This window comes from Manis pentadactyla, chromosome 4 (genome assembly GCF_030020395.1).
Source record: "Manis pentadactyla isolate mManPen7 chromosome 4, mManPen7.hap1, whole genome shotgun sequence".
NCBI classification, from domain to species: Eukaryota; Metazoa; Chordata; class Mammalia; order Pholidota; family Manidae; genus Manis; species Manis pentadactyla.
The window spans coordinates 38,569,889-38,596,524 of record NC_080022.1 but is presented as its reverse complement, the minus strand read 5'-3'; the positions used below and the strand labels follow the sequence as shown (position 1 = coordinate 38,596,524).

The window sequence follows — 26,636 nt, the reverse complement described above, 5'->3', positions numbered from 1 at the left end:
GAGTCCATGGGCAACCCTTCTAATCTAGATATGTCCTTGTTTCAACTTCTCTCCAGAGTGACATTTTGGCTAGGTATAAATTCTAGTTTGAGGAGGACTTTTCTTTGTACTTTGAGGATGTTTCACATTATTTTCTGATATCAATCATTGCTGATGAGAAGTTTACCATTATTTGTTTTTGGTAACTTACCTTGGTGGGTAAATTTCAAGATTTTTTTTTAATCTTAACATTCTAATTTTACATTTTGATGTGTCTAGGTATGAATTTATGTCTGTTTACCTTGTTTGGTACTCTGAGTATTCTTCCATCTGAGAATCTATGTCTTTCTTTAATTGTGAGAAATTGTTGCCGACCTATCTCTTCAAATACTGCTTTCCCCCGTTCTTCTGATTCTTTTCTTCAAGAATTTCTATTTGATAACTGTTAGATTCTCCCAAGTGGTCATCCATGACTCTTAACTGACTTTTCATAATTTTTATCATTTTTGTCTTATTGCACTGATTCTGAGTTCCCCACAAGTAACTTGCATTCATAAATTCCCTTTCTTTTTCAATATTTCAATGAATATATATTTTTAATTTCCAATATTTCTAATTTTGTTCAGATCCACCTGTCCTTGTTTTATTTCTGCCTATTCTGTTCCGTAATTTCTTATTCTGTTTTAATGTCTTCATTTGTTTCTTTGAACATCCTCAGTATGCTTATTTTAAAATCCTCAACTGTTCTATAAAATAAGTTTCATCTGGAGTGAATTCAAGTTAAAATTGTTACTTTTGTTTAGTATCATTTTTGGCATTCAATTTCTTCATGCCTTTGGAAATTTTAACTTGTAAGATCACTTTGAGGAGGACGTTTCCTGTTTTTCTCTCTCATCATACCCAAACTGTACCCTCCCAATCACCAAACTCCCGCTCTGCTCACGTCTCCCTATGTTGTGATTTTTGCAGTTGACTCTACCCACATCTTCAGTACAGAGCCTGGTGAGTAGTGTCAGATTCAGTGACAAAAAGTCAGCAGAAGCACTTGGCATTGCTTCTGTTTCTGCATCTGTATTCCTCACCTCTCTAGGCTTACAGTGCACAAGACTATCTCCCAGAAAGTTCTGCAGCAGCCTTTTTTTTCTAGGTTGCTTTCATTATAGGGGAGCCCCACCCTAGATACTTGATCTAAGCAGAAGGTCTTATATCTGCACCTCACCTCCTATTATCCCTTAGGAGACAAACTTTCAGCTGCCGTTTCCTGTTTCTACATCAGATCTCAGCAAGCAAGTAGCCTCAGGACCACTTACTCTTACATTTCTGTACATTCCAGCCTCATGGAGACATATCTTTCACCAGGGAGCCCAACTATATATTTTAATTTCTTTTTTCATATATTATATAATACTATTATTTGATGGGAATGAATGGGCTTATTGAAGTGTGACCATATGTATTTATTTGACCCAGAAGTCCAACTATAGTTTCTTCCTTACTTTTTGAAACCTCTTCAATAGAAAGGAGGCAGTTTGAGAAGTATTTTCTCCTAGCCAAGTAAAACCCTAACCACCAGACTGAGAAGAGAGACTGTTATTTTTGGTAACTTACCTTTTCTTGGGTAAGTTTCAAGACTTTTTTTTTAATCATAACATTCTAATTTAAGAATGTGTAATTTTAAAAATAAAATTAAGATGAGACTATATAAACTGTTTTTATTTGAATATGGTGTGAAGATTTTCCACTGTTATTAAATATTCTCTAAGACAGAATTTTACATAGCTGAAAAGCATCCTATTATATTTTTAATTCCCCTATTGTTGTATATTAAGCTGTCCCCAATTATTTAATTAAGATAACACTACAATGAACATTCATGTATAAACACCTTTGTGTTCATCTCTAATTGTTTCTTTAGGAAAAATGCCTAGAATGACAATTACTGAGAAAAGGTATATATAGTTCACTAGTCATGACAGACTATGTTATACTGAAGTAACAATGACATTAAAATCACAGAGGCTTAAAAAACAAAGGTTTCTTTTTCACTTTTGATGCATGTCCCTCATGGAATGGAGTTGCTCTGATCCACATCATTTTGACTCTGGCACCCAAGCTGACCGAGCATACTTTGTTTGGAGCATAGCTGGGTATCTTAGTTTAGATTACCTAAGAAGCAGACCTTGTTACAAAGATGTTAGTGCAAATAGTTTATTTGGGAGGTAATCCCAGAAACCCTGGTAGGACACTGGGGAAGTGATACAGGAAAAGGAAGAAAACCAAAAGATTCATTATTAAGCAAACTACCACTATGGGCAACTAGGACTTAATCAAACAGGAACCCCAGGAATCCATGTGAAACATAAGGCTCAGAGTTCTCTCTCTGAGGGGCAAAGGAGTGTGAGTCAGGGGTAGGGGTTCTAATTCCCTGACATATCCAGTCTGCTTAATGTAGGAACATAGTAGACTCTACCACCAGAGAACACCCCCAGGATAGATTTACAGGAGTTGGCAGTGGGAAATCACGTAACATGTGCAGAAATAATAAGTACCAGGAAAATATGTGAAATTGCAGGAAGGTACTGACAGAACCTGACATGTGAGTCATCATGGCAGAGGGAAAAGGGAGCACTGGTGAGCCATGAACCTGCTCTTAAAAGAAAATTTAGAAGGGGTCACTTCTGCCCTAATTTCCTTGGTCAAAGCAAATCATATGACCAGTCAACTCCTAAATTCAATAGGGTAGAGATGTAGAATCTTCTCACAGAGAAGGGTATAGCACTGAGGAGAACTAGAATATTTGGCAGTAATGAATATACTTAATCATACTTCTAGAAAGACTTCTATATTCCCACCATCAAGTTAAAAGTGCTAGTCATAGTTTTTTAAATAGCAATTTTATTGAGATACAATTCATATGCCATAAGATTCGTCCTTTAAAGTGCACCATTTAGTGGTTTTCAGTACATTCACAGAGTTAGGCAACCATCATCACTAATTCCAGGATGTTATAATTACCCAAAAAGAAACTTCATACCTATTATCAGTAATTCCCCATTTCTGCCTTCTCCCAGGCCCTGGCAACCACCAATCTACTTTCTGTCTCTATGGATTTGCCTATTCTGGATATTTCAGATAAATGGAATTGTACAATATGTGACCCTTTGTGATTGGCTTTTATCCCTTAGCATAATGTTTTCAAGGCTCATCCAGATTGTAGCATGTATAAGCACTTCATTCCTTTTACTGCCAAATAATATCCCATTGTGTGGATATATCACAATTTCTTTATTCTATTGATGGACATTTCTGTTGTTTCCATTTTTTGGTTATTATGAATAATGCTGCTGTGGACATTTGTGTACAAATTTTTGTGTGGACACGTGTTTTTAATTCTCTTGAGTATAAACCTAAGAATGGAATTGCTGGGTCATCTGGTAAACATTAGGATAAATATTTTGAGAAATTGCCAAACTGTTTTTCAAAGTAGTTATACTATTTTATATTCTCACGAGCAATTAGGATGCTTGCAATTTCTCCACATCCTCCCTGACACTTGTTATTATCTGTCTTTTGATTATAGTCATCCTAGTGGAATATCAAGTGGTTTTGATTTACATTTCCCTAATGACTAATAATGTCTAACATATGTTCATATGCTTATTGGCCATTTGTGAATCTTCTTTGTAGAAATGTTTGGTCAAATTATTTTCCTTTACCCACTTTTAATTAGGTTACATTTGTCTTTTTATTGTTGAGTTATAAGAGTTTTAAATATATATATTATGGGAACAAAGATTTTTATCAGGTATATGATTTGCAAATATTTTTTTCCTGTTCTGTGGGTTGTCTCTTCACTTGCTTGATGTCCTTTGAAGCCAAAAGGTTTTTAATGTTGATGAAATTGAATTTATCTCTTTTTCCTTTCATTGCTTGCACCTTTGGAATATCTGAGAAAACCTTTGTCTAACCCAGGTCACAAAGATATACTCTTTTGAGTTAAGTGTTTTATATGATATGAGGCAGGAATCCAGCTTACCTCTTTTGAATGTGTACAGTTTCCCATCACCATTTGTTGAAAAGACTTTTTTCCCCCATTGAATTATCTTGGCACCCTTGTCAAATGGTCATAGATTCACTGGACAGCATAGACTCAAAGGGCAGCATTTAGGGGAGGGAGTATCTAAATACTGACACTCAGTGTCAGAGCTGTGGTAAATGCTTTACATATATTTTTCACATCATTCTTCCCAGTGTCCCATAAGATAGGTATCATCCTTCCTGTTTTGCAGATAAGAAATGAAGGTGCTGCATAATTAGGTGAATTGCCCCTTGCACAATTACTATATGAAGTCAGAATTCAAATCTAAATCACTTGCCTTTTCTACTGCCACATATAAATATCACTTCATTTGTGATATTGGCCTGTTGAGTCTTCTTTCCCAGACAGGATTCAAGTTGACTCACTTTGCTGGAGACAAGGAAAGCCTGGGATGTCAGGGACATCATTGTCACTGGAGCTTTCCCACTAACTAGGCTTCATCCTAAAGAGACAATTGATTTGCAAGAGATCATAGAAACCTCCAGAAAATAATCATAGCTCGATCCGTTCCTGATTGCAAATATCCAGTTTTTTTTTATCCCTTCTTAACCCTATTAAAATAAAACGTATGTTAAACGGTGATAGATCAGGCCTGCTGGCCATTACATGACAACTTTGGGGTTGGTCTCTAATTAAAGTCCCCCATGATGTAAACTCAGTGCTTGTAGAGACTAAAGGAGCAAGAGAGGCTGAACTAGCCATTGTTAGCGCCTCATGGCCATTTTCAGAGCCCGCGTGAAGCATGTAGAGCCAGTTCAGAGTGGTTAGGACCAGGAGCGAAGCCAAGCCAGGGCGCTCTGGCCCATGGCCAGAAAGTTAGCACTGTGGATGGGCACAAAGAAGATGATTCTAAAAATGCATACACATCATTAAAACTTTAAAGAGATTTTTAAAGAAGAAAAATAAATTACTCTTAATCCCACAGTCATGGTACAATGCAAAACCTAATTCTATTTATACATTTTCCCTTCTAGTTCTTGCCTATATGCAGAAACATATTTACATAATTGCAATCACACTAAGCTTTTATATACATCTTTTTTCACTTAACATTATTTCATAAACAATTTTCATGTTGCTATGTAGTTTACATACTTAACATCTTTTCATAATAACTTTCCCTATTAAAAAACTGAACATGCCCATGGAGCAAATTTTGAAAAACAAAACTTATAAGATGAAAATATCAGTTCTCTCTCAAAGGCAATAACTGTTCAATATTTTAACACATTTACTTCTTTGCCTGTTTCTATTCATGTATAATTTTGTTTTACATGAGATTATGTAGAATATAAAATTTTATCCTGATTCTTCACTTTAATATTACAACAGAAATAATTTCCCATGTCAATAATATTAGATATTTAACTTGATTCTAGTTTCTTGATCTTACAAATAATTTATCAACCCTTGTGTATATATATTTTTATCTACACTTTAGGTTATTGTCTTAAGATAGTAATTACTAGATCCAAGACCATCTTATGAGCATTTTAAAGGCATGCCAATTTTTAAAACCTCTAGCCTCTTCCATTTCTTATGTAGCCTAGTTTATTAAAATCCATGTCCTATTGTTGTTCATTTGTGTTATTTGCAGATGTTTTCTCATATCTATAACTACCAAAAAATTATTTGTGAAAAAAGCTTTTTACTTCTTTTGCATAAGTTTTTAACTGGATATTTTCAAAGTGTAATACTGGGCCAAGGAACATTAATATTTTTAAGGAATTATTGAGTCTTATTGCCAACTCATTTTTCAGAAAGGATGTGTCAATTTACATTCCCACCTCCATCCCTGAATCTCCATCTCTCATGTCAACAATGAAGAACAACAATGAGTGTTACTCAAAAGATTTATTAAATGTAATTAAACAGATGCCAGAATCTGAGAGACATATAAAACCAAGAAGAAATATGTTTTGTTTATCTTCATAGCCCCCAGGAGACAAGCTGAATATTATGTTCTTAGGATACTTGCCATGTTCCAAGACTCAGTTGAGGAGGACAATGGGAAGGGATCAAGGGTCCCATTTTGGAATATTCAGATAGGTGGGCTGAGCTCTGGGAAGAAGAATTAGGAATGTGGCACCCAAAGGCACCGTAGGTAATCAGCATGAGGGAGGTCAGGTCAGGAAAGAGCTGGCTAAGACCTTAGCCAACTCAATTCCCAGGCCATATGTGGTCTCAAGGTGTCTGTAGCAGCTACGTAGTTTACAATCTCTCAAATTCTAGTCCAAGAGGAAAGGTAAGTGTCTCTCATCCACAAGTCCCAGCAGAGTTCTGTTGCTTCTCATTCTGATTGGGTCATTATGAGCTCACAGATATCTGTGTCCCAGGAAATCTGTGATTTTTGGCTGAGAGTTGAATTATAAACAGCATGCATGAAACTGAGGGATAAGTTGGGGTGTGGCCATACCTGATGGCCCAAGATCACATGAATTTTTGCAGCCACTACCTCTGTGGCTAAGCTAAACCAACTGTGTGAAATATAAGATCTGAGAGCAGACCAAACATTGATCTGTTCTGTAGCCCCTGCTACCCACAAGGTTAGGCCCAGCAGGAGCTCCACAGTGAGAATCTCTGGACACTGACAGCACTCATCATCAGGGGAGGGCTGTGTCTTGGACCTGAGGAGGGCCTTACTGGTAAGGCTAAATCCATACCAATGGCCACGAGGACTGAGAGCAGGTGCCAGGCCCTGACCATAGCAGGCCACAGAGACCAGGACCTAGACTTAACAGATTTGGAATAGGATGCCAGCCTAGTGTAGTGAAAGTTCAGGACCCAAGTAGTCCTTGGTTCCCATCTTGATCCTGCCACTGCCCGTGGGAAAATCATTCAACTGCCTTGGAGCTTCGTGTTCCATCAAATATGGATGGTGGCACCAACTTTATAAGGATGAAATGAAGATTAAATGAAATGACCATGGCAATAAAGCCCCTAGCATGTTATTAACATGAAAATGCCATGCAGATTAGAGGCTAGAACAGAAGCTCTGTTTTATCACACTAGGCCTTCCCAATGAGATTTGAGAGGAAGATGAGAACTCATGTATGAGAATTTAGCTGAGAGGACATTAGCTCATTGGTTCAGGGGCTGGAGACCTGACCCACAGGCTAACAGTCTGCAGCAGCTGAAGTCTGTCTCTGTGCTTGTGGGGCATCCTGGCACACCTCATATGGGGTGGCGCGCTGTGGCCTGAAGCACTGCAGGTAGAGCCACCCCAGGCCAGCCATGAGAGAGAATGAGAAATCAGTAGTTTATCTTCTGAGTGGTCATTTCTTTCATGGGGGTGGCTGGGAAGCAGTGAATTGATTTTGTTTCTTTGTCATTGTGTTAAATGTCTATGGAAACACTGCATTTTAAAATCCTTCCCAAAAAAGTGGACTTTTTTTTATTACTATCATTCTTATTATTATTATCTCACATTTTTAAAAAGTTTTAGAGAAATTACCAAACACCTTAATATAAAGGATAATTGTTACTTCTCTTTAGCTTCTTACTTTTCTTGTGTCTGTGTGTGTGTGTGTGTGTGGTAAGAGCACTTAAAATTTACTCTCTGAGCAATTTTCAAGCATATAATGCAGTATTGTAGTCAACATGCTGTGCATTTAAATCCCCAGAACCTACTTATTTTACAACTAGAAATCTGAGTTCTTTAACCATCCTCACCTCTAGCCCCTAGCAACTACTAACCTATTCTCTGTTTCCATGAGTTTTGTTCCTTTAAATTCCACATATGAGATTATACAGTATTTTTTCACTTGGCATAATTTCCTGAAGTTTCATTCATTTTGTCACAAATGCAGGGATCCTTCTTTTTTATGGCTGAATTATATACATACATATATATATATGTATATATATACACACATATGTATGTGTGTGTGTATTTATTTATTTACATATAACATATATGTTTATATATACACTGTTGCATATACTATATATTACATATAACTATATATTGCACATACAACATATATTATATGTAAACATTTATATAGTATATATGTATTACACTTTCTTTAACCATTCACCCATCAAAAACACTTAAGATTGTTTTCATTTCTTGGCTATTGTGAATAATGCTGCAGTGAACATGGGAATGCAGATAGCCCTTCAAATAGTGACTTCATTTCTTTCAGATATATGGCCAGAAGTAGGACTGCTGGATCATATTGTAACTCTATGTTTAACTCTGAGGAACTTCCATACTGTTTTCTATAGTGGCTCCACCAATTTACATTCCCACCAAAAGTGCACAAGGTTTCCCTTTTCTCCACATCCTTGTCATCACTTATCTGTTGTCTTTTTGATAATAGCCATTTCTAACAGGTGTGATGTGATATCTCATTGTGGTTTTGATTTGCATTTGCCTGGTGATAAGTGATGTTGAGCAACTTTTCATGTATCTGTTGGCCATTTGGATGTCTTTTTTTGAAAAATGTCTGTAAGAGTACTTTGCCCATTTTTAAATCAGGTTATTTGTTTCTTTGCTATTGAGTTTTATGAGTACCTTATATATTTTGGATATTAAACTTGTATCAGATATGTGGTTTGCAAATATTTTCTCCCATTCCATAGATGCCTTTTAATTTTATGGATGGCTTCCTTTGCTGTGCAGAAGCTTTTTAGTTTGATGTAGTCCCACTTCTTTACTTTTGCTTTTGTTGCTTGTGTTTTGATATCATATACAAAAAGTCACTTTCAAGACCAATGTCAAGGAACTCTTCCCCTCTGTTTTCTTCTAGAATTTTTCTGGGTGTAGGTCTTACATTTAAGTCCTTAATTTATTTCAGGTTAATTTTTGTGAGTGGTGTAAGATTGGGATACAATTTCATTCTTTTGCATGTTAGCATCCAGTTTTTCCCAGAACCATTTATTGAAAAGACCTTCTTTTCCCCATTGAGTGTTCCTGGCTCCCTTGTCAATTAGTTGACTGTATATGCATAAGCTTATTTCTGGGTTCTTGATTCTATTCCACTGGCTTATGTGTCTGTTTTTATGCCAGTACCATACTGTTTTGATTACTATAGTTCTATTGTGGTTCCATACACATTTTAGGGTTTCTTCCTATGAAAAATGCCATTGGAATTTTTGCCAAAGTTGCATTGAATCTATAAATGGCCTTGTATAGTACAGACATTTTAAGATATTAATTTTTCTAATCTATGAACACAGTTTATCTTTTCATTTATTTGTGTCTTCAATTTCTTTCATCATTGTTTTAAAGCTTACAGTGCACAGATCTTTCACCTCCTTAGTTAAATTTATTCCTAAGCATTTTTTTGATTTTGATGTTACTGTATATTGGATTGTTTTCTTTATTTCTCTTTAAGATGGCTTGTTGTTAGTGTATAAAAACAAAACTGATTTTTATATGTTGACTTCGTATCCTGAAACTTTACTGAATCCCCAATGTTCAGTTGCCAGTTTATGTCATAGACTTTGCGCTCTTGGTAATGGGTGCTGGGCTGCCACTGAGTTGAAGAAAGGTGTGCTCCTTCTTCACATGTACTTGAAATTCTAGAGACTAAGGACACAGTGGCATGTCACAGAGGGTCGTGCACAACTTTCGTGCTCTGGTCTAAAACATCATCAAAGAGAGTAATGAGAATAGGCTTGACGAATGTGGAAGTTTGCTCTTAGCAAGATTTACTGACCTGCCATTACCAGTGTTTCCTCAGCACTGTTGGAACAGAGAAATAAAGTGTGTCTCTATGACAAAAAAAGAGAGAAAAGAGAAGAGAAAGAAAAAGAAACTCTAGGTGGCATGCAGAGATCAGCTAGACTACAGTGCAAATTTCAGCTGTACCATTTACTCTTTATATGATTTTGGACAAAATACACCCCCTCAGAGCTTCAGCTCTCTCATCCCTAAAATGGAGCTCATGAAATTGACCTCATAGGGTTGTTGTAAATACTAGATGAGATCATGTATCTGGCACATATTAGAACTTTGGAAATGCTCATGTTATGGGGAGTCCTTCTTTGAGGACAGTAACCACAAATAACTATTATTTTTCCTGCTAGCCCAGCCTATTAGGTCATTCTTCAAAATGCCAGTAGGGTCTGCATTTGGCACTTGAAATGCAATTTCCTCCTCTCCAGATGATGGCTGCATCATTGTCCTATAAACCTAATACACTTTTTTCTAGAAACTTAAAAGGGGGCTGGGGTGAGGGAGGGTGGTTAGCCCGGCCCAGCTGAGTTTCATTCTTGGATGGCTGGCTGAATGTCCTTCAGAAAGTTTCCCTTCTGGTAAAGACTGTACTGAAGATCGGCTTGTTAGAGAAGAGTTTTAATTGCAATGGTGAAAAAAGAATTGGTGGTTGCAGCTGCCTTTAAGGTAAACAAAACTTACCTTTTCCATATCAAATGTCATTAAAATAGTTTGTGAGGAAGGCTCAGTTCCAGCTTGAGATGATGCATTGGAAAGCATCTTATGTCACTTCACTACATTATCTTAGAGACCAGGGTCTGATGACTAACTCCCGCCCCTGTTTTGGCCTCTGCCTGTTATTTGTTCTCTCAGGTTAACAGACAGGGACTGTCTCAGGAGCATGCTCATGCGGTCCCTATGAAGCCCTCTGCCCTGATTCTCTCTCTGCCTTCTACTCAAAATCCCTGGATCCCTCTTTCCTTTCTCCCTGATGGTTCAGAGAAGGGACAACCTACCAAGGATAAGAATAGCAGGAGTAATGACCACCTCCACAAGTGGCTTTGATATAGCACATTTCAATGTCAAAGTGATTTTGTATCCAATTATTTGTTTAAACAAAACAATCCTGTGAAGCAGTCATCTTTATCTTAGAGAAATGATAGAATTTGCCTAAGTTCACAAAAGCTTGTAGGTGGAAGAGTCAGGGCTTGAATCCAGATTCTCTGACTCAACGTCCAGTGGATTTTTGACTTCTCAGCTGCCCTCCTAATCACAGATGCTGGTTCATCTACAGTCTGCAGAGATATTAAAAGAAAAAAATGAATGAGAGAATAGCCCATTTATTGTAGAAATGCATATTAGGATAGGAAACAGTCATGGGGGCCTGAGACAGAGGTCTGGATGCAGCAAATTAGGCTGAAAGACCGGAACAGAAGCAGACACAAAACGCCACCTGCCATGGATAACAAGATAATATAGTAATCCAACACTCCTTACATCCACTGACCCTGCCTTTACTGGACCACAAAGCCAGAAAGGTCCTGGGTTCTGGCAGACCTCAAAGGCGACTAAGGGGCCTCGGTTGAAGGGATGCGCTGCTGGAGTGAGGGTCTGGGGACTGAAAGCAAGTAGGTCCTCCATGCCTGCTGGGCTTAGGACTCAAACCATATGATTCCCTATAAAATCCTTCATTTATTCTCAAAGTAGCATCCTTGGATCACTTTAACAAAATTTCCCAGGGTTTTGTTTGTGGTTTTGGGCTGTTTAGTCCACAAAACTCCAGACAAGGCCTGCTGGGAGACAGTTCTAACTATCACAGGGGTCTTTGGTGCCAAAAAACAAATACCAAAATGTGTTTTAGGGAATTATTCAATGATTGAACCAGGATAGAGAACCTGGTGTGATTGCCAGTCCATAGTGGTATGAACCAGTGGAAGCGAGGAATGGCAAGTGAGACAGGAACACCAAATGAGAGGTGTCCAGAGCAGTGCTACTCAAAGCATCATCCACAGACTGGTGCCAGGGTGTAAACTGTTTGCCCACAAGGAGATAAATATAGAAACTAACAGAGAACATTTAGAAACTTTAATAGCAATTTGACATTGCTGCAGTATCCACGTTCATCATCAGTGGACTTTTCCCAAATAGCAGTTTGTGATGGATTAGAAATAGAGAACCGCTGGAATAGGTGAATTCAGGAAACACCAGTCCATACACACATCCAGATGCTCACGCACTCCTAACAAGTTTGTACAAGTGGTTAAGTTTCCCAAAACTAACAAAGACCAATTTCTAATCACAAGACCTGGCACAGAGTAGGGGCCTAGAAATTATTTAGAAATGAACTTAGTAAGAAGACATTTTCCTCTTAGCTATCAACCTGAGTAAGTCTTAGGAAGAGTGAACTTACTCCAGTAGCCTGATGAGGTCTGCAGTGCTACTCCCACCTGCTTCATTACTCTCTCTTCAACATCTGGCTGTTCCAGGCAGGGCTCAGCCTTTGCAGAATCTGGGGTTTCCCTTCCCAGCCTACCTGGAGCCTAAGTGCTGATGGGTAAAGTTTAAACAGTTCCATGTAGTGTGGTTGAAAGGCATTCTCCATTTCTTTTGAATAAGAAGAAGAAAGAAAGAAAGAAAAGGTGCCTTCCCCTTTCCTCTACTTGCTCATTAGGATTCTGGGTTGCAGCAGTGGAGCCTGGCCACTCTAATTGGATCCGTGCGCGTACAGGTCTGCACAGCTCCATTGAACGCTGACATTTCTAACTAACTGACCTTTTCAGGACCACTGGTACTCTCATAATGAGTGTGCAGCGGCATTGTGTGGACACAATACGGCAGTCTTCATAGTGTCCAAAGAATGCAAGATTGAAAACTATTCAGAATTCCCAATCTCAAGTTAGCAAAATGAGAAAATTGGGTCCCAACATTCATCAGTGTGTTATTGTGCAGGTATCGATTTCGATGCCCTTTCATTTCTTTCAGAAAAAAAAAATGTCGTAGTATAGAGGTCTAAATTAACTTTGTTCTGTTATTCTTCCCCTGTACCTATAAAAAGGTCAAATACACTCATAAGGCTGAGATAGATTTGCTGGCTATAAGCACTGAGATAACAATCAACCTTCAAATAACCTTTAAGGAGACATCGGCTCTTCCATGAACAGTAATTGATGTACTCGTTAAGGCTGTGAAATTCTTTAGGACTCACCTAAGGGGGAACAGTTGTAGGGACAGTGGCAGAAATATGTTGTTTAGAACAATGAGATAATGGCTCAGATATTTGAAATTGTTGTTGTCCCATCAGTGTTGCTGGGACAGGAAGGGGACTTCAAAGGGAAGTTAACAAGTTGGGAAAGGAAAATAGCGGTTATCACACCCCACAGCAGGAGCAACAGAGGCTGGGCCCAGACAAGAGAGGATGTGATTTCTGAGGGTCCCATGGGTCCAAGGCAGAAAATTAGAATCTTTTTCTCTGTATAAGTGCAGAAGGAGCATAATGGATTTATCAGAGCCACTTTATTTCCTCTGAGAAACAGGATATGGAGCAGGAAGTAGCTATTAGTGGCAGGTTTTCTGATGAGATGGTGCCAGCAGTGAGTGGATGTGTGATCCCTTCCTCTAGTGCCCTATAAGAATGATACACTTTTCCATTTCCCTTAATATGTCCAGTCCTGGAATCTGGCCACCATAGAACCATGTTCTACAAGTGTTTATGGGTTCGTGTGCCAGGTTCTGTGCTTGGTACTGAGAACAACCTAAAAGATCATCTTAAATCCATTTCTATTGAATTCAGTTCCATTCATTCCAATAAATATTTCTTAAAAATGTATTTTGTGTCAAGAACTAGGTATAAAGAGACAAAAAGGACACAGCCTTTATCCCTAAGGCATTTATTGTCCAGAACTCCCTGCATCCATCTTGAAGATTAGAGAAAGGAAATATTAACTGGGGGCCTCTCTCACACAGAGTACTTTACTATGCTAGGTACTATATATTTCATGATGGTCTAGATCCTAATTACCATCCTGTGATTGTAGATGTAATTACCCCATTTTGAAGAAGCAGCTAAGGTTTAGACAGTCTGTGTGACTGACTCAGAATCACCCAGGTTCGTAACTAAGCATGCTGACTCCAAAGTCTGCACTTTTTTGCCTCATTCCATTATGGGAGCATCCTTGGACCTTGATTTTTTCTATTCACACAGGAGTGGAGACATTTTTGGTAGCATAAGTCTTTTTACTGGGTGACTTGCATGTGCAAAATCGTAACTCCATCTTACAATTTTGAGAAAAGTGTGGCAACATAATTGATGTGCTCATCAAGGCTGGGTGATTCTTTAGGACTCCTCAAAATAGTTGTACAGTATATTATCTAGTTCAGGAGTAAAAATGAACATGACACATGGATTGCCAATTATTTTCTCATATACCTGTGATATCACTTAATTTTCATGAAACTCTTTTATGCTCATTTTGCGAATGAACAAACCTGGCTCACTGAGGAGAAAGGACTTGCCTATGGTTATAAAGTGAATGAGTGGCAATTAGAGGAATTATAGATCCCAGCACTAGCCAGAGACAGTGTCAATGTCAGGGGAAAAGTAGGCAGAACTTAGAACTTGCTTCTTCTTATCTATTCCTGCCACTTTTGTCCTACTACCTATTGTTCATTTGACCTACAAATTTGTTGCCTACCTACACTTTGCCAGCATTGGGGAGCCTCACAATAAGCCAGTATAGCAGGCCCTTTTTTTTCAAAGTAGAAATGATTCTCTTCTTTTACTTATGGTGGGGGACAATCAAAAGCTTAGTCTAAATAATGTGTTTTAGGCCTGGAGTCCTCTGGTCTCTCCAGGTTATGGGTCTCACACTGCTAATAACCAAAGGAGTTTATTCTCCTGCAGCCAATACTCTCAAGGAAGTGGGACAGATCAGACCTGTACCTCTTGGACCTCCTGCCACATGGACTTCCACAAGACCAAATATTGCAGAAACAGTGCTAACCACAATAAGCGGCACTTACTGAGTGCCCATTACATGCCAGGTATTGTTCTAAGTACTTTTGATATATTAACTCACTTAATCTTCACAGAAATCTTCATAAGTAGATACCATAATTATTGTCATTTAGCAGATGAATGAACTGACCCACAGAGAAGGCAAGTAACTTACCCAGAGTTTCACGGCCAGTAAGGAACAAAGGTGGGATCTGATCCCAGGCGGTTCAGCTCCCGAGTGTGCTCTTGACCACCATGCTCTGCTATCTCTCATGTAGACCCTTTACTTAAGAATCAGGAAACCCTCCAGCGGTGGTTGTAAGAGGCATAAAGCATGCATTGCTAGCTGAGTTAGCTACTTCTCTGTATCTCATGGGGTCAGAGGTGGAGAATGCCATACTTAAGCCTTCATGATGAGGGGGATCAATTCCTCACGGACTTCAAACCTCATTCCTTTCTCTGACTCACACTCATGTAGGCACATCTTAAGTGCCCTTAGCCTGGTAACCACACCCTATTCCCTCAGAACAAATCTGTTGCTCCCACTGTAGGCAGATACGTACCGCATACTGTGTGCGGTCCCTCGGTCTTCCACCTGATAGCCAATGCTGTGCCTGTTTGCTCAGTTCTTCTGGGCTCTGGAGGCACTCTGGGTCCCAAGTCAGTGACTAAAGATAAATCTAAGTCACTCTGTTCCAGTTAGAGCTGTGGAAGCTATGAATTATCTGAACTAGACACCCCTCACAGTGACAAGCACTTTTCCCTGAGGTGATATCCCCTGAGAAATATCATTTCATTAACTAGCATAGTTTTTGCCTTACTCTTCAGAACTGATCAAACACCCTCCCCCCTATTATTCTGATAAATATTCAGGTCCTTCTGCCTCTTCTAAGGGACTGGTCCTAATACAGGGAAAAACACATGAGCTATCAAAGGTTACATCTTTAAAATCCAAGAAGGATCTCATACATTAGCACTGATGTATTTGTTTGCTTACTAAGAGATTATTTGTTCGTTTGTTTTAATCTAAGTCTTCCTAGATGGGAGCGCAGAGGGAAGAGAATACTGATGAGGGAGAGGATCATAAAATGCTAATTTATCCTACCACATGGAGATGAATTGGGCATTTCCTTTCCTACCTCAAAAAGAATGCAATCCTTATGAGGTACAATGAGCAAATGCATATAGTATGATAAAGGTGACAACTGACTTGTAAATGTAAGATGTTTTGACGGGTTGCAAAGAAGCAAAGGATCAATTCTTTTGAAGGTGGCAGAGAAAGTTTCAAGAGGTGGAAGAATCAGCTGGGTCTTAAAGGATGCACACAACTCACAACACAGGTAAAAGCAAGGGAGGAGGGGAGACGGGAAGGTATTGTAAGCAAAGAGGACATCATCTACAAAGGCATGCAGGCACAGTGAAAATGGCTGGAGTAATAGGGTGTTTATCATCTTTGTCTTTCCTAACATAGGGCACTTGACTTTGAACCTGAGAGGTGTATGAGTTTCGAGAAAAAGGGAGAGTGTTCACTGGTGTCAATTGAGATAAGGTTTTTAAAATGTCCATTGATTTAAACCACAAAGAAGTCATCATGCAGTGGAACAGAGGCTAGAAGTGACAGAGGGGAATACCAGATTGCAGTGGAAAGAGAAGAGAGAGAGATTTTGCAAGGATAGACTATACTCTCATAAAGCTTGGCTGAGAAAGGAAGGAAAGGGGAGATAGAGGACCGAAAAGTAGCTTATTTTTTAAGTTGTGAGGGATTTGAACATGTAGATTAACTTTGGTGTAGAACTTGGAGGCAGTGGAAAAGGAGAGGTTGAAGAGCCTGCAGTAAGAGGACGTGAGGGGCCCCGAGAGACGGAAGCAGGTGGGAACCAGAGGACAGGGTTCACCACAGCCTGACTAGGACCAGCACAGCTGGTGTGCAGGGCAGAGGGGCGGACGAGTGAGCTCGGAGGTCGGGATGGTACAACCACTGTCCCGAGGTCAGTGGTGAGAACTAAATGCACTAACACTGTAAGGAGTGCTGACTTATAATAAATATAATATTTGATATATGTTACCCAAAAATGGGGACTAGGAAAAAGCAGAAGAGAATGCTGAATCATAATTTGACACATTGAGTCTGCCCAGCAAGAGAAAAAAGTGCATAGTATAGCGAGTTCTAGCTCTGTGGTTAACTCACTAGGACTATAAGCAAGTTATTTCACCTCTGTCACTCTCAGGTTTCTGATCTGTAAAATGAGAAGTTTATACTAGCTCGTTTCAGAGTGCCTCCTTGACTAAAACATCCTATGCTTCTATGAAATCAGAATCGGGAATTTTTAGCTTCCACTTTGTGTGTGTGTGGCAATAATATTTTATTAGGGACACTGATATTTTAATATTAATGTAGTTTTACATGTCATAAAACTTCTTTTGATTATTTTTCAATCATTTAAAAATGCAAAAACTATTTTAGCTGATGGGCCATATAAAAAAAGGTGGCAACAGGCTAGATTCAACTTGTGGACTATTGTTTACCTAATAATCTCAGTCTCAACAGGCTGTCCTACAATCATTTAAAGCTGATTTCTATTACGAGCAAAGAGAATATCTTTTGAACTTAATTCAAAACCTCCATTTTGACAAGATACTTTATTTAAAATGTCATTCTTAGAAATTTGTATATCCTGTAAGCACAAGGAAAAATGAAAATGTTTGAAATCGTAAATTTCAAAAATCACTCATAGTTCTACAGCCCTAACTCAACCACTGTTGTCCCAACATAAGGTAATTTTCTTACCCATAAAACTTTTTTTCCCTGAGGTACCCCTGCCTGGGGCAGTTTTGAGAATTTCTGTGTGTTTTTTTTAAACCATCTTAACCATTGCTAAGTGTGCAGTACAGTAGTGACAGGGTATATTCCTATTGCTGTGAAACAGATCTCCAGATTTTTCATCTTGCAAATCTGAAATGCTACACACTTTATACAACAACTTCCCTTTTCCCTTTCCCCCAAGTCCCTAGTAATCTCTATTCTACTTTCCATTTCTATGACTTTCATTACTTTAGATACCTCACATAGAGGAATAATAGTATTTGTCTTTTTGTAACTGCCTTATTTCACTTAACATAATATCCTCAATATTCATCTGTGTTATAGCATATGACAAAAATTCCTTAGGAAGGCTGAATGATATTCCATTGTTATGTATACACCATGTTTGGTTTATCCATTCACCCATAAATAGATATTGGAGTTGTTTCCACCTCCTGGCTATTGTGAACAGTGCTGCTTTGAACACGGGTGTGCAAATATCTCTTTGAGACCCAGCTTTTAGTTCTTTTGGATATATGCCCAGAAATGGGATTGCTGGATCATATGGTAGTTCTATTTTTAATTTTTTGAGGAGCCCCCATTCCACTTTGCTTTATGATTGTTTCCTTCCCTATGCTTTCTCTTCTCTTTCTTATGTCCTTTGACAGATCAGATTTATGACTGCTCATAGCTTTCTTTAGAGGGTCAGTAATCTATGGGAAGGCTTTAGCACCCACAAGAGAACTAGGCCCGCCATAATAATGAGAAGTCCGAATGAAAATCTTGATCAATGTTAATTCTGTTAATTTTCATTTTATTTATCCCTCTGATTTTACTTTTTGGAAATGCTGCACTGAGGACAATGACTTGCTGAGGTCACCCTCAGTGAAATGCACTCAGCTACCAGCCCCCAAGGAAAAGAAAAAGCCACTTCAAATGATGGGGTTGCAGGAATGATGGGAAATGAGGTGGTAGAGTGAGGGGAGTGCAGGCTGGTAGGGAGAGGGTTTGAGCTAGGAAATTGAAATCTTGAATGCGGAAAAAGATGTAAATGTTGTTTCCCAGATTTTATAGCTCCCAGATGCCTCCTCTAATTGCATAGCTAACCCCGAGTTTATTAAGTTATTTTCCAGAGTCAAACTCATTTGTATACATGTCAGAATATAAACTGAATTTAAAAAGGAAGGTCCTTGGATTAGAATTCAGAAATGATAAACAAACTCATTTAGAATGTAAGATTTGCATGTCATTTGCATGTGCCCAAATGCAATTACATGTGCTCTGTAAATATGCATTTCACATTTATTTGTCATGATAGAACAGTATGGAAGAAATTAATTGCCACAGATTTTTTTTTTAATTTAAAGAAAAAAATGATGGCTCTTAAAATAGACTCTGCTATTGCATGATTCAATATGCAGAAACTGGCAAGAAGAGATAAGGATCCGTCGAAAACCATAAATTCCCACTGCAACATCTGTAGTAGTTCAAATCGCATGGTTTATGGAGGCCCCTTTTGCCTTCTCCATGGGTTTACCACAGCATTCTGTAGATTTATCACTGGCTCAGTGCAAGGACAGTTTTACTAGCAAAGCTTTAAAAGGGGAGAGGGGGCTGTTTTCTCTTTGAAAGCTCATGATTGAATTGAAATGAAATAGCTGCTCTAGCTTTAGAAACTTCCAGACAAACCAGTCTCCCATATACTTCCACACTGTCTACAACCTCACCCTTCTTTCTCATTTTTTAGCATTTGTCATGAGAGGTAGCTTGAATAAACAAGACACCACCGTAGAGTAAAAGGACACCTTAGAATTGGCACTAGGTGTTAATGCCAACATGGGAAAGATTTTTATTTTACTTAATTTTTTAGATGAACATACAGTTAAATTGATTTTCTTGTGCTCATAGCTTTCTTTAGAGGGTCAGTAATCTATGGGAAGACTTTAGCACCACAGGCTTTAGGCCTATGAGTGTTCACATAGGTACTTATTTGTGTATCCACCACCACACTCAGGATGCAGAGCATTTCTACCTTCAAATAATGCCACTGTGTTGTTCCTTTGTAGTCACACCCGAGCCCCTAGCAAATGCTCCATCTGTTCTCCATCACTATAGTTTTGTCTTTTCAAGAATGTCTTGAAAATGGAATCATACAATAGGTCACCTTTTGAGACTGACTTCTTTCACTTAGCTTAATGCTTTCGCAGTCTAGCTGGTTGTGTGTATCAATAGTTCATTCCTTTTCCTTGCTGAGTGCTATTCGGTTGTACACATGTACCACAGTTTGTTTGTACATTCTCCACTGAGGGACTTTTGAGTTGTTTCCAATTTGGGCAATTATGAATAAAGAGGCTATGAACATTCACTTATAGGCTTTTGTGTGAACATAGTTTTCATTTCAGTAGGTATTTACCTAGCAGTGGGATTTCTGGGTCATATGATAACTATGTTTTATATTTTGAGGAACTGTCAGTTTTCATTCCAAGCAGCAATGTAAAGGATTCTAATTACTCTACATGCACACCAGTGTTTGAAATCGTCAGTATCTTAAAAGAATTTTAGCCCATCTAATAAATCTGTAGTGATATCTTATTGTAGTTTTAATTTGCTTTAATTTAATGATATTGAGCAAGGGAAAGCTTTTGATACATAGATAATGTATGAATTCATTTCTTAAGCTCCTACACTGTGTTAGGTACCTTACATGCCTGTTAACTCATTTAAACTTCACAATAATTAAAGCTATTAATCATTTTTTTTTAAAGTTGGGGAAACAAAGCCTGGGAGATAATTGCTTTATACTCTCAGGAAACAGTTACAACGTATACACTCTGTGCCAGTTGCTCTGTCTACTGAGCATACAAAGATGTCTCTGCCTTTAGCTATCTTAAAGTTTAATAAGAAAGATGGGGAAGATGGTCACACATAAACAAAGAAAAGTTTTGTGTGGCTAGGACATAAGAGTAGTGTGAGGGGCAAGCCAGGGGAAGTAGGCTTTGACTGACCATGGTTCCAGATTATTCCAGTGAAACATATGAAAACTAAGAGATCAAAGCATCATGAACCTGTGGAAGAGTCTGAACTCAAGCTGACATCAGATTCATTTCTTCATCCATGAAGCTGGGAAGCTACAAAACACATTCTCCAATCAGTCCACTTCTCTCTGCTGGGTCAGCAGAGAGCAGCCATACGCCCTGAGCAGGAGTGGGGGCCATCTCCCTCTCCCGATCCCAGCCCTGGGCAGGGAGGTCTAGCAGTTGGCAAGTGGGGAATGAAGCAGGCATAGGATTCCTATTCCAGTACAAGAATGCCCAGAAGCCTCCCTGCCAGACACCAACATGGTGCTATGTGTCCCACAGCTGTTGAGCTATGTGTCCCAACTCAGCTGAGTACCCTCCACCTGCCCTATGCTGTTACTTTGAGCATAGATGTCTGGCTTACTAGGATACCACTATGTGGAGTTACAAGTCTTGAATTCAAGTTTTGTTTCAGGCATTTTCTATCTCTGTTCTTCCCTGTGCCTCAGCTTGCCCACATGCAAAGATACAGAGGTTAAAACACTGTCCTTCAACCAGCACCTGAGTTCCCCCCTAACTCCTGTCTATTCTACTACCAAAATATATCTTGAATGTATGTGTTGCTTTTCATCCCCACCATGTTCCTCTTTTAGCCTCCAGTTCCTGTCTTGCCTAGACTACTGTAATACACTCCTACCTGGCATGCCAATTTTAACTCTTGCCACCATATGGTGCCTTATCCACATATCAGCCAGAGAAACCATCTAAGAACTAACATCATCAAATCACCCTCCTGATTAAAATTCTTTAATGGCTTCCCATCACTTAAAATCCAAACTCCTTACCATGGTTCACACAGCTCTTTAGGCTTGGATTTTTTTATCTTTCCCACCTCCTCTTCTGCCATTCTCTCCCTCTCTCACTTGTATCCCAACCAAACTGTTGTCCATTCTGTTCCTCAGACAAATCAAGCTTTCTATAACTGGCCTTTGCAGTTATTGTTCCTTAGTCTGTAATGCCACCTTGTCAAGACTATTTTCATACCATTCAATTGCAAATTGCCTTCTCTGTTGACTGGCTAACTCACCACCCTATTAATTTTTCTTCATAACATCTACTATAAACAATAATTATTATTTAATTATATATATATCATTGTATAGCATATATCAAATACTATATATTATGTATTTTTATTATATATTTTATTATCTCACCATGAGAATGGAGACAATCATATTACATTTATGCTGGCCTTATAGCCTGGCACATAAGGGTTTGATAAATATCTGTCAACTATATAAATATCTTTAAGCCCTGACACTTCTTTCCTTCTCTCCTGAGCTCAGTCTACTCATGTCTATGAACTGGCAGTCCTCACAAGGTTGCTGTGTCAAATGAGACAAGGCATATTGAGACACTAAATGAAGTTAAGGAATCATTATGAGTAGCATCATCATTATCCTCATCCCAGGCATTTCCCCATCTGACACTGATTTTTTGTTGTTGATTTTTTTGGTCTATAGAGGAAACTTCCAATGAGAGATTTTTTTTTCTTTTCTTTTACGCAGTAGACACCTGGCTATGTCTGGTTCATAGCCTGATTCAAGGTGTCACAACTATTTATCATCCAGCGACAGGCTTGGGTATCATTCCAGCAAATACTTTTCAAAAAGGATAGTCTTAGGCATTTGAGGGAGAGAGGAAAAATGGATCAGGATCACGAAATCATTGAGCCATAGCTGGTCAGCACCAGGTCTCTGAAAGAGTCCCTAGTGGTTTGCAGACCCCGACCATTTCTGGGGGGAAGCTTGAGGGCTTCCCTGGTAGGAAGGGGGATGCCGAGGCCCCAGTAAGGGATTTCTGCAGGTTACACAGAAATTTGTAACAGAACCAGAACAGGTATCTGGGTCACCCATCCTTTATCCCTGCTTGTTCTGTTGCTTCTCCTAAAGATCTCAATCACTCCACTTTGCCTCACCTCCGCTACCACCACAGTGGTTGATAATGTCATGGTCTTTCATCTAAGCAACAGTAGCCCCTGAACTGGTCTCCCTGCACCCACCTGTCAAATAGCACATGTGGTCATTTCAGCACCCCACTCTTTCCATCTCCATTGGCTTAAAACTTTTCACTGGTCCCAGACTTTTGGAATGATCTGTCCAGCCTTGTTTCCTGCTCCTCGCCTGCTCCAGCATTCTCTCCACACTGGCTTCTTCCCATTCCTAAAACCTACGCATTCCCTCTGCTCACAAGATGTCTGGATGTACGGTTCCCTCAGCCTACACTTTCTGTGCCTTCAGGTGATGGTCAGTCACATGCAGCCACAAATGGGGGCTCAGGAGATTTACAGGTAAACAAAGTTTATTATACTCACGGGTTCTAGAGAATCAGAGTCACCACACTGCCAAGGGATGCAGTGCCCACAGAGTGGGCTTGGTAAAGCAGGTGGGGCACAGAGAGAGTGAGGACTGTGGGCGAGCACCTTTCCTGGGGGCCGGGGTGGAGTACAGAAAGAGAAGCGCAAGGCGGTTGCATTGGTACATCTGGATGTTACAAGGTCATGGTCAGGGGGCGAGGGGGCACAAAGGAGACCTTAGAGTCGGGGCCGTCCTTGTCACACTGGTATGCCTGGGCACCCAGACAAGGGGCTCACAGCCTGTTTGTGGGGATGTCGAGGCAGTAGGCAAATATGAAGTTTCAAAATTTACAATATAGCCTGGATCAGTGTTGGTCCCCATATTTCTTTATTGGAGCATATTAAGAGTAACCACCCTATTTGAAAAGAGAGTTTCAGGGTCTAGAAGCTGCATTTGTTTATAGTAGGCTGGTTATTTTTACTTAGATTGTATTTTATTTTAGGTTGTTTAGTTGGAGTTGGTAGGGTCTTTATTAAGATTAGGGACCCTTAAACTACCCTTGTGATGTTCTTGCTGCTCCCTGCACCCCAGAACCACCTACACAGCACCCATATCTCTGCACAAGCTTGCTGACTCAGGAAAGCCTCCCTGAGCCTATGATCTGGGTCAGATTCCTTTCCTATAGGTACTCACACAACACTTGTCTTTCACAGCACTTATCTCACAGTGTGGTTTGTGTGAGGGGTTGAAGAGCATCTGTCTCTTTCACTCGTCTGTAAGTTCCCTGAGGGCAGAGCCCATGCCTGCTTTTGCTCACTATCAGATCTCAGCACCTGACTTCATCTCAGGCGCATGAAAGGTGCTTAACCTGTTGAACAGATGTATAGATCTCAGCATTCTGCCCCTTCTGGGGGTTCTTAGAGGCTTTTGGTTTGGGCAGATGAGCTGCCTCATCATCCCAAACTCAGAGTGGAGTCAAACCCTTCAGTCCTCTTCGTAACCTAGAACAACACTGAGAGACTTGCATTTCTGAGATACCCTTTTTACATTTAAAGCATTTGGGTATTTAACACATTCATGATTCAGCTTTCACAGAGAAACACTGAAGTCTGTGGTAGGTAGCTACTTTTTATTGAAATGAGGCATTTATTTGAAAATGCCATCACTATGAAGCCTAATGATAAGAACATATGACCATGCTGGTGGACAAGATCAGTGGCCGCCAGCACCCTAGTTCTACAAAAAGTTTTGTCATTCTGGAGTCTTAATATGCAGCAATTCTCACCAAATAAGGAATTTGGAGCTTCATAAAGGTATTGTTCAAGGATGACAAGGCTCAGCAGTATTTTATTCTCAACCTGCACTCCAATTAGAAGTGAGAGGTTTCTAAATCTCTGTCTTAGTTGACTCAGACTGTTATAATAAATCCCCATAGATTTGGTGGCTTAAACAACAGACATTGATTTCTCACAGTTCTGGAGGCTGAGAAGCCCAAAATCAAGGTGCCTGGAAATTCAGTTCCTGATAAAGGCCCTCTTGTTGGCTGGCAGCGTAGGGTGCTGAAGAGCATGCCTGAGAGGACGTGCGTGCACGCCTGTTCCCTGGGCTTCCCTTCCTCTTCTCATGGTGCTAACCCAGTCACGGGGGCCCCACCTCATGATCTCACCTCTATCTAATTACTCCTAAAGGTCCCATTTATAAATACCATCACACTGGGAGTTAGGGCTTCAACACGGGGATTTGGGGGGACAAATTTGACTCTATAACATTCTACCTCTGGCCCCTTCCCAAGATCATGTCTTCCTACAGGCAAAATCTCCCCAAAAGACTTAACTTATTCCAGCATCAACTCTAAAGTGTAAAGTCTAAAGTCTCATCTAAATATCATCTAACTGAGATATGCATGAAACCCCAGGTATGATTTATCATGAGGCAAAATTCCTCTCCAGCTGTGGACCCATGAAACCAGACAAGTTATGTACTTGCAAAATACAATGGTGAGACAGGCATTAAAGCGTGACCTTCCCATTTCAAAAGAGAGAAACTGGAACGAAGAAAGACGGGATAGGTCCTAAGCAAATCCAAAACCTAGCAAGGCAAACTCCAGTAGCTCTTAAGGCTTGAAAATACCCCTTTTTGGTTCTATGCCATGCCCTTCAGGCCCACTGGGGTGACAGCTAAATCCTTAGCAAAGGTGAATATTTCTCACTTCTCTCTACTTACCCCACTTTGCATCCCTGTATTACCATGCCTGACTATTGTCAAAGCAAGGATTTCTTTGCAGAGATGAGGTAATTTTCACTTAGCCACACGAAACTGCTTTACACAGCATGGATTGAATAAACATAGGTTCACTCATTCAGAGAGCTTTCCAGTGTGTACTGTGTATGGAAAAATAGATCTGAATGTAACTACAAGCCTCGCCTAACTTCTGTCAAAACCTGTGCAAGCCCCAAAAGTCTTTCCAAGTCAATCCAGCTACCCCTTGTTAAGCACTACCATGTGCCAGGCTTGGAATAGGGGCTGTGATTCAGAAACAGATGAGACATTTTCCTTGCCTCAAACAGTTAAAATTTCAGGCCCTGCCAAACAAACAACTAGATGCTACAGTGGAGGTGTGTAAAAAGTGTAAGGAGGAGGGGAGCAAAAGCATCTTCCCCGAAAGTGAGGAGGGCTTCAGAGAGGAAGTAACCATTGAGCCTATCTTTGGCAGAGGAGTAGGATTGACTTACATATGTGTAGCACTGGGGATTTTGCAAAATATTTTGGTAATAGGAGGCACTGTCAGATATAGCTCATCCTTGTTCCGTGCCACAGTGGAAGGGCAGCGTTCCCAGAGCACAGGTGGGAGGGACCTTGCTCTGTACCAGCCCAGCTGAAGTGATTTGCCTGAGGTAGCAAAGAAAACTAGCTTGCAAACTACACTCTGTTCTACACCAATCATTCATATGGCCCCCTCCCTCCTGTCATTAAGATCTCTACTCAAATTGCCCCTCCTCAGAGACACTTCACTGAGCCACAAGCCAAAAAAACCAACTCCTTTCACAGCCGGTTCCCTTACCCTCCCCTGCTTTATTTTACTGAGCTCTTCTTGCCACCTGACACTGTACGTCGCTTTGTGTTTTGTCTCTCTTCCCTACAAGATTATGAGTAACATGACGACAAGGACCTTCTTTGCCTTGTTCAATGGGAGTGCCTAGGACAATGTTTGGTACATAGTAGGTTCTCAACAAATAGATATATGTTGAATGAATGAACACTGCAGTGAATATCCTTGTTCATCTGTCTTTACACAACTGTCTGATTATTTTCTCAGGATCATTTCCCAAAAGCAAAATTGCTGAGTGTTCAAGGTTACTCACTGATTAGTCCAGCGAATGTTATACAGTAGATATTTTATTAACATCTACTGAGTGACTGAAATTGAATATTTTTTCTTGAATTGCACCACATTAACTGATTCCAGATTTAAATTCTTCCAAGATTTAACTGAGCATCTAAACCATTTGTACTTTCACTTATTTATTTCTCAGACATTAACTTCATTATTGATACAAAATCAATTAGGAAATGGTCCCCTGACCTTGAGATGCTCTCGATCTAATGAGGAAGACAGATAGGCTGACCAGTAGTTGGAAACTAGGCTTCCTTTTCTCTCACAGTGAGCCCAGCTGCCTGGGATCTTTGCTGGCTCTGCCATTCATCACATGTGAAACTTCA

General features: G+C 39.7%; 1 protein-coding gene across 2 annotated transcripts in view; it reads left to right on the top strand.

The window, feature by feature from the left end:
* AGBL4 (AGBL carboxypeptidase 4) overlaps window positions 1-26,636 on the top strand; it is a 1,371,246-nt gene that overhangs the window by 1,082,862 nt on the left and 261,748 nt on the right. The window lies entirely within an intron of this gene.